This window comes from Camelus bactrianus, chromosome 3, assembly GCF_048773025.1.
Source record: "Camelus bactrianus isolate YW-2024 breed Bactrian camel chromosome 3, ASM4877302v1, whole genome shotgun sequence".
Classification (NCBI taxonomy): Eukaryota; Metazoa; Chordata; class Mammalia; order Artiodactyla; family Camelidae; genus Camelus; species Camelus bactrianus.
In genome coordinates, this window is record NC_133541.1 from 82,916,633 (window position 1) to 82,932,404 (window position 15,772).

Below are 15,772 nucleotides of genomic sequence, written 5' to 3' on the forward strand. Positions count from 1 at the left end.
TTTTCTCCTTATTTCACTACATCCCCAGAATTTCCCAATAGAATAGGGGGAAAAAATAGAAATGGTTGCAGTCAATACAATTCTAGCTCACATTTAGCAAGAGCGTCTTCCAAATGTGTTGGTGTTTTCAGAGTCCAGTATTCCTGCAAGAAGTCTCAGTATGTTCAGTACCTAGATCCCTCCCCACCCCCAAATCCTATTGGGCTTAATATGTTAAAAATCTTGTAAGAAGTAGAAAAAAAAAAATAGGGTTCTCTGAGTTCCTAGCATTCTCATCATTCACCTAAGACATAGCTTTAAACATTTAGACATTAACAATTCATTTCTACCAGTTCAGCATCCTCTGTCTTTGCTCTTCATCCATGAAGCAGCATTTGAGTTAATGACTGTGTTCTCCTTCTGGGGGGAGGGTGAGCCACCCCAGCAGGCTCCTCCCTATCGTCCTTACAAACAGGCTATGCTTATCTTCCTGGTTCTTCGGAGTATCTTTCTGTAAAAGGCAGTTCTCACATGTTGGTTTCACAACCACTGTACACTCTTAGAGATTACTGAAGACCCCAAAGAATTTTTGTTTATGTGGGTCGTATCTATCAATATTTACTCTACAAGTGGGCCTCACTTTGTATGTTAGCACGTTAACTCAAACCCCAGTATATGAGAGCTTTTTCCTGCGTTCCCCCAAGGCTGTGTAAAAGGCAAAGATACAGTTTCCCTGTGCATAGGTTTCAGTTAGCGTAGTACAGGGGACATTAAGGATTGCTTGTACTAGAAATTAAAACTGAAACACGTATAAAATAGTAATGAATTTATTTTAAAATGACAGTAACAAATTAACCCTATGTTACCATAACTAAAAACTGTTTTCCAAAAGAAAAAGAAATTAGCAAGAACCTCTTGTTTTACTTTTTTGCAAATTTCTTGAATACATATCTTAACAGAAGACAACTGGAATTCTCACATCTAGATCTACATTCAATCTGTTAAGATCTGTTTGATTAAAGTATATGATGAGAATATGGAGTAAACAGCTGTGTAGTTGGAAAAAGATAAGTATTTTGTAGTCTGTTCATATAAATATTATTTGATATTACATCAAAACTCAGCAAGAGGTAGTCTCAAAGTTTAGATGTAATGAAAACAAAAGTGAAACATAGCAGTTAACGTTTCATAATCTTTTCCATTAAATCCATTGATTTACCTTGCATTTTAAAAGATCTTACTCATGCATTATTTTTTAAGCACCATGCAACAGTCATTTGGAAAACATTAAAAGATTGGAGTAATTCAGTGAATTACATGATGACATTTTTCAGTGTTTCATTATAAAATACGACTGAAACAACCTTCACTAATCCCACTGATCGCAAGTATCAGGGAGCCATTAAGCTCTCAGAGGCTTGCAAGTATTAGGGAGCCATTAAGCTCTCAGAGGCAAACGCGAATTTTTCAAAATTTCAATTTTTCTTTGAAAACACAAATGTTATTATTGCAACAAATACTCTGTGTTGTTTTCCCTGAAGTGACAGCATCACTTCTCTCATTGGTGCAGTGTATCTGTCAAATACCCAATTACCATGTATTATCTATTAGTTACTCTTTCAAGTGAAAATTATTTTCCAGCCCATGAAATAGGACAGTATCTTTTGCCAAACGATATATTTGGTAAGAGGTTAATATCCAAAATATATTTTTTAAAAAACTCATACAATTCAATAGCAAAAAAACCCAAAACAATCCAACTGAAGATGGGCAAAAGACTTGAACAGACGTTTTCCCAAAGATATAGATAAGACCAACAAATACATGAAAAGATGTTCAGCATCACTAATAATCAGGGAAAATGGAACACTAAACCACAATGAGATATTACCTCACACCTGTTAGAATGCCTTTATGATTAGATTACCACATTCTGTTGATTCTTATTTTGTAGTTGGCTTTACTCCTTTGATAACTATGTAAGTTAAAAAGCTAAAGCTCTAATTTGTTCTTAGAAACAATAATTAGTACATATGTAAACTAAAAAAAAGTACAGTATATTGTATATATGTATTTACATGCGATATAATGTGTCTGTGCAGTCGAACTGTAATAATTCTACCTAATAAAACAAAAAGGAGAAAAAAATAGAATGCCTATTAAAAAAAGAAAAAGGAAAACAAACAAGAGATAACAAATGCTGCCAAGGTTGTAAAGAAAAGGAACCCCCGATGCACTGTTGGTGGGAATGTTAATTGGTAGAGCCATGATGGGAATTCCTCAAAATATTAAAAATAGAACCACCATGTGATCCAGCAATCCAACTTCTGGGTTTCTATCCAAAGAACATGAAATAAATCACTATCTGAAGAGCTATCTGCATCCCCATACTCACTGCAGCATTATTCGATAGCCAAGACATGCAGACAACCTAACTGTCCACTGATGGAGCGATGAATAAATGGATAAAGAATATGAGGTATATACATTTCATTTGCCATTTGTGGCAACATGGTTGCACTTTAATAGCATTATGCTAAGTCAGATAATTCAGAGAGAGAAAAATACTGCATGATCTCATTTATACTTGGACTCTAAAAACATCAAACTCGTTGAAACAGAACAGTAAATTGTTTGCCTGGGGCTGAGGTGTGGGGGAGATGGGGAGATATTGGTCAAAAGGCATAAACTTTCAGTCATAAACTGTATAAATTCTGGGGATCAAATTACAGCATGGTAGCTATAGTTAACAGCATTGTATCATACACTTACTTGAAAGCTGCTAAGAGAACAGAGCTTTAATGTTCTCAGCATAACAACAACAAAATGGTAATTATGGGAGATGAAAGATTTCTTAACTAACCTTACTGTGGTAATCATTTTGCAATATAAAAGTGTATCAAATCATTTACTTTACTCAAAGTCTACTGATTTAAATGTTAATCTTACCCCAAAACAGCCTTACAGAAACATCCAGGATAATATTGGATCAAATATCTTGGCACTTACACATAAAATGAACCATCACACCCATCCACCCACTCTGATTTTGGGTAGAATCACTCAGTCATTGTACATTTTTAACAGACTGGCAAACTTTAGTTTTTCAGTCTTTTTAGTCTTAAGACCCGTGATTTATGGGACACTAACGTAGGATGCCTCACAGTGAACCATGTAATCACTGAGGGTGTCTTCGAGCAATTACAAGGAAAGGTCAAGGCAGAGCTCCTGTTGAATACTAAAATCATGTCGAATTTAAAGTAAAAGTTGCTTCTTTCTTGGTGAGATTCTTTCTGAATCACTGAAATAGGATTCATTAAGATGGATAACCCAAGTTCTACTAGATTTATAAATCTGGCAGTTAAAACTATTTTGAAATTATCAGCAGCATCCCAGCCTGGGTGGTAGAGAAAATACTGTATGGACACTGTGCCTAAAGGACTTACAGTCTAGGAAGGGGAGAAGAAAAGAAATCAATACAGGGTCACATGCACAAAATACAAACATTGCTGGTAAATGTTATTTTTTTTTAACTCATTCAGAGAATAGGGTTCTCAATACAAAATAGAGAGGACCTTAGCCATGGAATTTATCTTACCTAGAGGAGAGGAAAAATAGAAAGACAGTTTGAGAGGTAAAGATGGATAATATTTGAAAAACTGAAGGATACTGGAAGGGCCAAATAATGTGACAAAAGTAAAAAAGGAAAAGATTTGACAGAGTTTGTCTGGGAGTAAGTAGAAGATGGCTTGAGGGAGAATTAACTTGATATTGATGGGAACCTCAAGTTTCAAAAAATTTATAAATGCCACTGTAGTTCATTTTACCATCTATAACTTTAAAGATATAAATGCTGAAAAACATATCAAAGTTCTTCTGACAGTTAATTGTCTTTAAAACACAAAAGCAAAAGTTTCCAGCCAGACATTATCACTTGTCTGACTTATTTTCTTTCCAATAATTTGCATTACCACCAGTTTCAGTTATTTCTCTTCCCTGAGCCATTCTACACAGTGAAAAAACAACTTATTGGCTCATAGGAACCCCTGTACACTTAATAAAAAACAGACAAAAAGGTCTCTCTGAACTCTAGATTAACCTCAAAGCTAAGTGACTTTCACTCCTGAACATCAGTTTCACAACATGTACAATCAGAATATGTATCACAAAAATGGAAGAAGCCACACATCCCAAACAAGCAATGTCATTTACAGTGTTGTATTTAAGATGAGGGTCCTCAAGACTAAAATTGCCTGTGGAGTGCTTAGAATTTTGTATGAAACAAAATAAATTCAATTAATTTCTAAGTATTAATTCTCTTTACTGTAAGAAAAAAATTTACAGGCCATCTGAGGTAACATCAACTAATTGACAACAATGACAACTAACTAAATAGAGAAAGATTAAGAAGCAAAGGGAGCTTTTGAAAAAAAAATTAAAGATGAGGGTAAAAGATGAAGAAAATAAAATATTTGTAATAGGTTTCTTTTTTTCTTTTCCATCTTAACATGCTTAACATGCTTAACATGCAACTTTGCAGGAGTTAGAACACATCATGAGCTTATTTGGGAGGAAGTTCTAGAAATGTATTTTTCCTAATTCTTTTTTAATCAATTTAAAATAAAAATAGATGATTTCTTTCTGGAAAGCATATTCCTATTCTTTTCCATGAAATGAATTTCTAACCTCACATGTTCATAACACTCAGTTATAACCAGCACACCTATCAAAGAATATAGATGGTTTTCAGGATTTCTGTGTTACTCACTGTGTAGTGATTATAGCTAATCCAAGCTGTTTGTATTTTCAGGGGCGGTGCTGCTCTACAGGACATGATGCAGATTTTCTTCTCTCAGCGATGGTGCCTTCAGTTAGTTTTGTGATGTTGATCCTCCTGAATCCTTTTTATTTTTTTTTTCAGTAGAGATTCAAAACAGTATTTCTTTCGTCCCAATACTCCTCATGAGTTTGAAATAGCATTTTGACTTTGAGTGTTTCATGTGTACATAACAAAGAACCCTGAAAACTTTCTCCATGGTGTTGTGATTGATTTGTATTCTTTGAAGGAAGCTTTAAAAAAAAAAAATCTTTTTTTCTATTACTGGAATTATATTCCTTTTTTGTGTCTAGAATGAAAAGCATCTGTCAGTCCAGTTCCTCAGTAATGCTGCTATTCTGTAGCATTCTATTCAATACTTTAATGACGAAATTTTTATTCAAAACTTATGTATGATGTACATGATTTTAGATACTAATGACTTTCTGAACCAAGGTGAAAATATCTTGCTATTTCTTAATCTTACTCAATATTTTCAACTCCACATATTGTAGGATTTATAGCACTCAAAATGTACAAGCCTGACAGATATGTTCTAGTTACTTTTAGTTTGATAGTCATTTTTCTACTCTGTCTCCAAAGTTTTCGAACAAGTCAAAAAAGGTTGAGACCTGGCTCTGTGTTTCAATAAACAGTCCTAATACATTTTACTAGATGCAGAATAACATTACAAACCTCCCCTGGGCTCCAAGATACTACCAGCTGAACACTCTGACCTATATTACAAAAAAAGGAAATGAAAACATTCAGCACGTTATCTGTAACAGGAAGCCTCTGATGGACTTAGTTGTACAAGGCTGAAGCTGTCAACTGGCGATACCTACTCTGCCTCAGTTTGAATCACCTTTCTCATTTCACTTCTGCAAGGAAGAGCAATCCGAATTACTCAAGACAATAGAGAAGATTTATTCTCAACTAACCAAAAAGGAAAATGGCAACAAGTACTGAGTTTCATTTTAAATCATTTGGTTAGCTGTCCACACTCGGGTAATGTATTCTGAACCTAGAAAACTGCTTAAGTTCATGCTACGAAATGCTGAGAGGTAGAAAATAGATCATCAGTTTGTGTCAGAGAAGTAAGCAAGGATTCCTTCAGTACTTAAGATCGAATGTACTTTAAAATCCCTAGATGGAAATTCTAAATTCTGGAATAGGTTAATTTGAAAAGTTACCATTATTCTACAACCCAAATGCATTCTCAATGTCTAAGAAAACTTCCTGGCAGAAACGCAAGGCCACGTCTTCACTTGGTACATCTCTCATAATTCTAAAAGCGCCCTTTCCAAAATGTTACGTGGTGAATTCCTGAAATTGTAAACCAATGTATTTGATGCTAAATACAGCTAATCACTAAACTGTGTGAACCTGTTCATAAAGAATCTTTTACGTTTTTAAAAGTAAAGTATTTCATACACGTAATCGTATGTGAACTGAGCAAAAAACACTAGGAATGTATCTGCAGATATAATGAAGTGTTACTACCATGCAGTGCCAAGAAGTGTTTTAAGGGAAAAAAAATTACAATGTAAATATAAAAGACAGAGACGATTAAGAGAAGTCTATGAATGGGGGCAATAATGAACCAGAAGTAGCTTTAAAGAATTGAGTTAGCTCTCCGGGAGAACCAGCATACACTGGGAGTACATGAGCTTACAAGGGTGACGTGGGCTCTCAGGCCTGGAAGATGAGGAGGAGGTAGTCCACAAACTGCTGGGTGGGGTGGGGGTGGAGCCTGGCGTGGGCAGGGTTCATATGTGGAAAGGAGAGAGCAGGGTTGTGTTGCAGGGTTGTGTTCCAGGGTCTAAGAGAAATTGGGAGCACAGTGGGAGGGGGGTGCTGGTAAAGTGGAAAGATGAGAAGTAAACAGATGTTAGAACACAGAGGACCTTGTAAACTATACAAAAGGATTTGAACTCTATTCTCAGGGACTCAGTGGTAGACTGTTAGGCAAAAGAGCTTCATAATTAGATTGTATTTTTAGGGAAAGTTCCTTGGCATTAATATGGTAAATGATAGGAGATGAGGGTCTAGAAAATAGGAATACCAAACTATAGCTAGTAGGCATTAATGTGGTATTTGAAGGAGATGTTAATGGCATTAAGTAGTGTCATTAGGAGTAGAGTGACATGAGTGGATTCCAGAGATGTACTCATGTATTAGTGTTAAGAGTAGGAAAGTGAGAATACAGGGCCTGGGGACAGCACCGATGAAGAGCTGACATTTGGATGTACTGAGTAGGACGCGCCTTGCGTCATCCAAGTGAACCTGTGCTGTAGGTAGCTGGATAAACAGATAGATACAAAATCTAGGAGAAGAATCTGCATTTGAATTAGAGATTTGAGATTCATTCTTAAATATAATTGAAAATGTAAATGGGTGAACCCTGAGAGAGAATTATGGGATAAAAGGGAAAGTAATTCCAAAGGCAGGACACTATCACTGACATTTAAAGAGCTGGCTAAGAAAGAAAAGGCCGAAAGAGGACATTGTCAGGAAAGTCAAAGGACACTTACTTTAATTATAACTATTACCATAGTAAAGAGAGATTTTGTATTGCATGAGGCTAATTACATTTTAAGAGTGTTTCTATAATAGATCGGAAAATGAATGAAAACAAACAGAACAGCGGTTGGGGGCAGAAATATCAGGGGAAAGGAAGCTAAGGAATCACGTTCAGTTATTCATTCATTCATTGGGTGCAGTCAGGAGCTTTCTATTAAGGATTCATTGTGAAATGCTGTAAAAGATGTTGCAGCACATGAACATAAATTAAGCACAGAGTCTGGCTTTCAGGAGCTTATGTACTACGGTATGAAATGACACCTGGGCTTTAATAAATAATTTGAGGAACAGGACATGTTTTCTAAAGACAGCATAGAAAAATACTAAGGAAGGTCAGAAAAAGCATTCACAGCACTGTCACAGGGTCAGACACAACATAGATTCTCAACATACATACTGCATCAATTTGTGTCGTCCAGCTGGAGGGTTTAAAAAAAGCTCTCTGTAAGCAGTTGGCATTTGCCATTAAAATAGGAGAGTTCCTAATATTTAAATATAAGAGAAGGGATTTGGATAAATCAGTGGCAGGTACAAGGGCAGCAGCTGGAGCAACTTAATCTGGAGCAAAGACCTGAGAAATGTATCCAATTTAAAAATATTCTGAGCATCTGTCTATATTAACCTCAACTTACAAGCTAACGAAAACACTTCGGTTTCTGTGGCAGTGGCAGTTTCTGATCAAGCGCTAAAAATAATAACTTAGTGTCCAAAACACTTTTAAAGATATTCCAAATTTAATCCTGAAAGACGACTCCGAGAATCAGGACGGTGCTTTCTGCACATGTAAACTAAGACCCGAGTGGGTAAGCATCATAGAATCTCAGCCTCTGCAGTGCCGTATGCCTTATATTCTAGAATGCTATGGCCATTTTCATAATGACATTCTCAATAAATAATTTTAGACTAATTAAAAATGGGTAAGGCCACTAAAAGATTATAATTCTTGGTCATACCAGCTGAGAATAAAAGAGTCGGGAAGAGCGAGTAGAGTATGTGCATGCTGGGGTCTGTGTCTCATACATGGTGAGGGCTTCCAAATGAAATACTGAGATGGTCTAAAGTGAAGGGCTTCAGCAGAGGCTGTGCATATTAAATAGGCAAAACACAGTGAGGAAATTTAAGTGATCTGAGGTTGGAGTGACCATTTGGAAGCCTAGTTTCTGGCCCTGGACTCACAGTTTCATTGTAAGTCAGCTGTTGATTTCTTGAACAATACCAGTCTTCACTCTATGGGGTATTATAATAACGTTTGTAGCCATGTTAGGAAATTGATGGGGAAACAACAGTAAGATCAGAAGACCCTCTTGGGAAGACACTGTCACCAATGAGAAGATCTGTTTGGTGTTTATATACTATCAAGAGTATATGTTTGTTTATGTTTATACTGTGCATATAATTCTGTGATGTGTCATTCAGTTCTAACTAAATGTTCTACAGTTAAGTCTATATTCATGGTAGCATACAATTCCTAAAAATCATAATTCAGCATCCAGGGAGCTACATTTGATTTAAAATAATTCTCCACATGAAGTATGTAAATAATAGCATTTGATATATGAAGACTTGTTAACCTAGATGTCTAAATTTTAACACAGACTAATATACAATTTTTAAAAGATATAGTTCATGCTATATATATGCAAAGGTTATGTACAGTTCAAGCTTCAAATACCTGCCTTCGATATGTTATTTCCATCAAATGTAGTAATGCTAGGAAAAAGCGATGTTTCCTCTTTGGTTATTGGACAAGGAACACAACAAGAAGTGTGTGAGGTGCCTCTTAGACACGCCCTTTTCTAGCTCCCTTGGTTACTAAGTGTGTCCATGAGGGCTCAGAGACAGCTGTGCAGAGGTGTTGGTTGCTGCCAAGCCTCTACTTAACCATTACTGAACTGAAGCCAACTGTAGTTTTCTGCCTTAAGTTTAATGCCTTTGTCTAGCACACAAAAAGTAAAATCACTTCCAGTGATGCAGCTGAAGAGCATCCCTATCCAGTAAGTCACAGGGACACTTTATTTTGACGTTACTGTTACCAAGTCCAAGCCTGTTCTGCTCGCCACATGACAGGCCAATAAATCGGGAGACGAGGTGTCGGGGCAAGGAATAATGACTTTATTCCGAAAGCCAGCAGACTGAGAGGATGGCAGACTAATGTCTTGGGGAACCATCCTACTCAAGTCAGAATTCAGGCTCCTTTTATACTAAAAGGGAAGGGGGTGTGGTTGGTTGGTACAAACTTTTTGGTGTAGGAATTCTTTGTTCTTGGAATCCTTTGCTCTTGCAGCTGTCCGTGTGGATCAGATCATGGTGTCCCTGTAAACTTCCAACAAAAATGTTTATTTTCTATTCTGCAACTTGTTATCTTTATATAAAAGTGTAAAGTGTTAATATCCTTAAAGGTCAGAGCCTTCAGAATAGGCACTTCTGTACATTTCAGGCTAAAGGCAACATTCTTTTACAAAAGGTGCAGAGCTAGCAACGGTAAGGCTAGAAAATAGGGCACAAGGTTAAAGCCAAAGAACCTCTAATATGGAGTCAGATTTATTCTTTATAACATTATGAGTGTGCGGTGGGGATAAGGACGAGTTAACACCGATTCTGACATACAGATCTGAGTTACTCTTGGCTAGAAAGCACTTTTCTCTTCCTCTATTTTTCACATCCCTTTTTCTAAATCATTATTAATGTTTCTGAAAATCTTGAATCTCGCTGGGAATTATACGAGGTTTTAGAAGAAACTAAAGCAAGGTTTGTTTTTTCCTTTCAAGAACAAACACACACCCATAGATTAGATTTACATTCACCTCCATGTGTCTTCTCAATGGCTGGTTACGCTGAGGACTTTGTTTTTAACGTATGTGTGTATCATCTAGGCATGTATATCATATGTATGAAAGTTAACAGTGAGAAAATAGAAGTCATCTATATGAAAGCAACATATGGGAAAATGTACTACCTTGATTTTTCTGAGTATCACTCACTATCTCAATGAACGTAAGAAAGGTTTGCAGGAAGCAAATCTAGGGGCAGAGTCTGTAGCTTCCAAGGGCTAGATCATGGACTCCATCAAAGCAACACTGCCCGCCAATGCCCCCCTGACCTCCTGAGTTTAGAAAGTGAATTTTGCATTTTCTTATCGGCAAAATCATAGATTATAATCGACCTGGGACTTTTAGGGTTCTGTCAATAAGCTGTTGATAACATATCCACCCATATGTAGAAAAGAAGTTCATCACGCTGGAGGTTTCTATGTCCATTGGTTACCCTCAAGTAACAAAAGGGACAAGATCACATCAGAATGTCACAAAATTATTTTTAAACTCAGTTATTTTGACAAGAAAAAAATGTTTTCTTTCATCCATTTTGATTTATTTCCATACTACATCATGGCATTAAATGTCTGCCATAAATAGTACAAATGGATTCTAATGGAAACGTTCTAACAAACCTAAGTGAGCAGGATCTAGGGTAGAGCATATAATTTGATTGGATACATTAGTAGAAAACAGGCCCTATTTTCCTAAATTGGATTGTGGATGTTCTAGGCAGACAGTAAAAGTTTTCTGTGTGTTCATTTGTATATGTTGTGCTGCAGGAAAATAGATTAGGTTCATTTTAGTGACAGTATTCAAAAGTTCAGAAGTCATGCTGCCTGCTGAAAATGAATATTGGGCCTACAACTTTTTAATGTGTCTTTACGGATTTAGGTAAGGATGAAAAATGGGACTCTTCTAGATACTAAAAACCATGCAAGCCAAAGTTACAGTGTCATGAATTTTTGTAGAATAAAAACAGTTTGAGACAACTTGGTTAACCCTCCAAATTCATGCCAGAAAATACGTATTTCCTTTGCAGCATCTTCACTCTTAATTCTTTAATGAACATCTTATTTTATATCATCTTCTATGTCGGACTGGAAACTTATGAGCATGGGAAATGTTTCACTTAGCTAAACCTCTAGGATCTAGAAGGGTATCTGGCCTGTGGGAGGCAGGCTGTTGATAAATACATCCCCCCATCTCAACCTAAAAAGCACACTTGCCCTTTCCTCCTACATCTGAATGTTTGCTGTTCCCTCATTACTGAATGGCCCACTGGAGGTATCAGAACCACACCCACTAGGCACTGCCTAGCAGCAGACGTACTCTTAGCCAAACTTACACCTTTACTTTTCCCCTCCAATGTTTTACCATTGTGACACCAAATTCATGCAAATTCTGCCACTCTAATCTTTTGATTCTAAGTTTCACTTCAAATGAGGAACTTTCATGAAGTGAGTATGAATGGAGAGAAAGGTGCAAATTCAAGTGCTCTTCTTGCACTATAATGCACATTTTCTTTTTTTCTGCAGTGAAGTTTACTCTACTTAGCTGTAAGCATCCCAGTTTAATTCACCCATATGTAACCATACTTTCGTACATGTACAATGTCAGCAGTATTTGTTGAGAGTTGTAGGACTTGCTCTGATTATATAAAAAAAAAAAAAAAAAGGGAAAAATATTTTGTCACCCAAGGAATAACAATACAAATAAAACCTAAGTCAACAAGATGCTCCAAAAAACTCCAAATAGATGTCACTAAGAGCTCTAAGCCCAGGAAGCTTCCTCAGATAGGAAGACAGGCTAATAAGCCTTCATTCACCTTTCTACATACAAGGCTAATTATGTTGAGCTTTCCTGAATATAAAAAATGATACTACTAGTATACTAAGTCCAGAAATTTGCTGCTATCAGTGTAAAGAGATTTCTGCTTTCTGATAGTGGCTGTCTACAGTATTCATATCACCCTTTCCTCAACAGAAATAATTTAAACTAGGGAGAGGAGAGAGAAGATGGCGGAGTAGAAGGACGCTTGTGGCTCACCCTCTCCCACAAGTGCACCAAGACTCACATCCACAGACCCACTCAGCCAACCAGAGCACCTGCGGAACTCCGACAGAACACTGTCGCCTTCAAAAGATAGAGAAGCCAAAAATCTGGTAGGAGAAAAGGAAATAAGAAGAAAAGGCAAAGCAGAGCGGGACAGGTCCCGCGGGGAGGGAGCGGCAAAGGAGGACTGGCGCTCGCTCGCTGGGTCTCCCCTCTCCAAATGAGAGGCCAGCGGGACAGAAGGGGAGCCTCTGAGGCTCGGATCTGTACACAGCAGCCCTTGACTGACAGAACTAAGTTAAACGGGCACAGAAGGTCCCCTCCGACACCCAGCTTGAGATGCGGGCCAGCAGCTGCGGGCAGGGCCAGGCTGCCCGAGCCCGGCAGAGGTCAGGGGCGGCTGCACTGAGGCAGCCCCAGGGGACTGCAAGGGGCTGCGCCCCGTGGCTGTGCGTGCACAGGGCAGAACAACATAGGCCCGCCATAAAACAACATGGTTGATGTGCCCTGGGGGGAAGGGTGCATACCCCCATCTCTGAAAACCCGCGGAAAGTTTTCAGGGGAAGAGAGGCGGGGCTCAGGCATAGCCGCCAAATCCTCCAGCGCTGAGCACCCAGGCGGGGGCGGGGGCGAAACCTGCATGGCACTGAAGGGCTTAGCAGCCTCAAAGGCCAGGCTGAGACTGGCCCGCAGCCCGGGGCAGATAGGATCCTTCCATCCTGGTCCCTCAGAGAACCTGCTCATCCAAGATAAACAAGGAGCTAGGTTTTGGCCTGGAGCAGGGACAAGGCTGTCCCTCTGTCTGCCCTGAGCCTGCCTGCGGAGCGCCGACCCGAGGCGGAGCGCGCAGCCGCACAGGGCAGCGGCGCTACCGGCCCGGGAGAGGGAGAGCGGCTGCCCGCCTTTTCGGCAGGAACACAGGCCCTGACCGTGGTGCTGGGAGGGGGCGCGACCCGCCCTCCTACCCCGCCAGTCTGCAACATCTGACTGCGGCATCGGGAGGGGCAGTGACCCGCCCGCCCACAGCAGAGGAGAGCGGCACCTGACCCAGTGTTGGGAGGAGGCCCGATCGGCTTGCAGACAGGTACTGGGAGCAGCACAGAAGAGGGCGCCAACGGAGGGCCTCTGGAAACAGCAAGCTGAGCTTCCAAAACAGGATGAAGACAGAAAGACTTCACATTAAAGGCACACAGACTCCAGGAGAACACTGACACCCCCCCCCTTTTACTTTTAATCTGTTTTTACCTGTTCTATTTTCTATTACCTTCTTAATTTTTACTTCTTAATTCATTTTTATTTCTCTTGGGTTTTGATGTCCTGTTATTGACTAGACACAGGTTTCAAATACATCTTTTCATCTTTTCCCCTTTTTTAAAAGGTTTTAAAAGGACGTCCGAACCTGATTGCTATTCAGCTTCAACTTGCTCTTCTGTTATTCATTATACACTGTTTTCAAGCCTTTTTTCTCCCTTCTCTTAAAATTCTTTCTCTCTCTCTTTTTTCTTTTTTTCCTAAGTCTTATTCCTACATAGGCATTAGATAGATAAACTCCTTAAGGACCAAATAGATAACTGATACTCCATAAACCACAGTTCCAGAAAGGTATGAGCAAGATGAAGCAGAGAAACCTTTCTCGATTAAAAGAACAAGAGAAATCCCCTGAAAGAATGATCAGTGAAATAGACATCGATAGCCTACTAGATCAAGATTTCAAAAAAGAAGTGATCAAAGTGCTGAAGGAATTGAGATAGTGTTTAGAGATATAAAATATATCAAAAATGAAATTGAAGCTATAAAGAAGAGCCAAGTAGAATGGGTAAACTCATTGACTGAGATGAGGAATGATCTAAAAGCTGTGCAAAGCCGACTAGATAATGCAGAGGAACGAATTAGTGACCTAGAAGACAGGACAACAGAATGCACTCAACCAGAAGAGGTACAAGAGAAGCAAATAAAAAATAATGAAAATAGCATAAGGGACCTATGGGATACTATAAAGCATCCCAATCTTCGCATAATAGGGGTCCCAGAAGGAGAAGAAAGATCAAAGGGGATTGAAAAGGTTTTTGAAGAAATCATGACTGAAAACTTCCCAAACTTAAAGAGGGAATCAGATATCCAAGTACAGGAAGCTCAGAGGGTCCCAAACAGGAAGAACCCAAATAGACCCACACCAAGACATATCGTAATCAAGATGGGCAGAGTCAAGGATAAAGAAATGATTCTAAAGGCAGCAAGAGAAAAGCAAAGAGTAAGTTACAAGGGAACCCCCATAAGGCTCTCAGCTGATTTCTCTATACAAACACTACAGGCCAGAAGGGAGTGGCAAGATATATTCAAAGTCCTGAATGAAAAAAAGATGCAGCCTAGGATCCTTTATCCAGCAAGGCTATCCCTTAGGATAGAAGGAGAGATAAAGAATTTCACAGTCAAGAAAAAGCTGCAGAAGTTTAGCAACACTAAACCCATGCTAAAAGAAATACTGAAAGGTCTATTCTAAATACAAAAGCAGCAGGATGCTACAGAAATGAGAAACTCACAACTGGAAAGGTGATAACTCATGAATTACAAATAAAATAAACACGAAATTATAAAAGAAGACATATAAATCACTGAGAGTGGGAGAGGGAGGCAGGGAAATATAGAATATATTTTTTATTTTCTTTTTAAAATTTTTTTTTCTCAGTAGGATGGGTTTGAGATCATGTTACTATTAGTTTAATAAAAACAGTTATAGTAATGGGCTAATAGATTTATGAAAAAGGATAACCACAAGCCAAAAACTTACAAGGGAGTCACAAAAATTAAATACAATCCATGATAATACAAAGGAAAATTACCAAACCACAAAAGGAAGAAGAAAAGAACAAAGAGGAAATACCAAATCAACTGCAAAGAGAAGTTCAAAATGGCAATAAACACACATCTATCATTAATTACTGTAAATGTTAATGGACTAAATGCTCCAGTCAAAAGACACAGAGTGGCAGACTGGATAATAAAGCAAGAACAATATGCTGCATACAAGAGACCCACTTTAGGGAGAAGGACACATATAGATTGAGAGTGAAAGGATGGAAAAGGATATTCCATGAAAATGGAAAAGCCAAAAAGCAGGTGTTGCAGTACTGATTTCAGACAAAATAGACTTTCAAACAAAGGCCATAAAGAAAGATAAAGAAGGACATTTTATAATGATTAAAGGAGTGATACAAGATGAGGATATTACATTCGTTAATATATATGCACCCAATATAGGAGCACCTAAGTACATAGAACAATTACTAACAGAGATAAAGGGGGATATTGATGGGAATACAATCATAGTTGGAGATTTTAACACTGCATTAACATCACTAGACAGATCTTCCAGACAGAAAATAAACAAGGCAACAGAGAAATTAAATATTACAATAGAAATACTAGATTTGGTGGATATTTTCAGAGCATTACACCCCCCAAAAATAGGATATACATTCTTTTCAAGTGCACATGGAACATTTTCCAGGATCGATCATGTACTTGG

At 38.2% G+C, this 15,772-nt stretch overlaps 2 long non-coding RNA genes across 5 annotated transcripts in view; one reads left to right on the top strand and one right to left on the bottom strand.

Annotated features, from left to right (window-relative positions):
• LOC123613269 (uncharacterized) overlaps nucleotides 1-6,235 on the top strand; it is a 340,111-nt gene extending 333,876 nt beyond the window's left edge. Inside the window, exon 4 of the long non-coding RNA XR_006720626.2 lies at nucleotides 4,790-6,235. This is a non-coding gene — a long non-coding RNA (uncharacterized LOC123613269). The remainder of the gene's footprint in view (nucleotides 1-4,789) is intronic.
• The window catches only part of LOC123613267 (uncharacterized), a 381,851-nt gene that overhangs the window by 92,815 nt on the left and 273,264 nt on the right, over nucleotides 1-15,772 (bottom strand). The window lies entirely within an intron of this gene.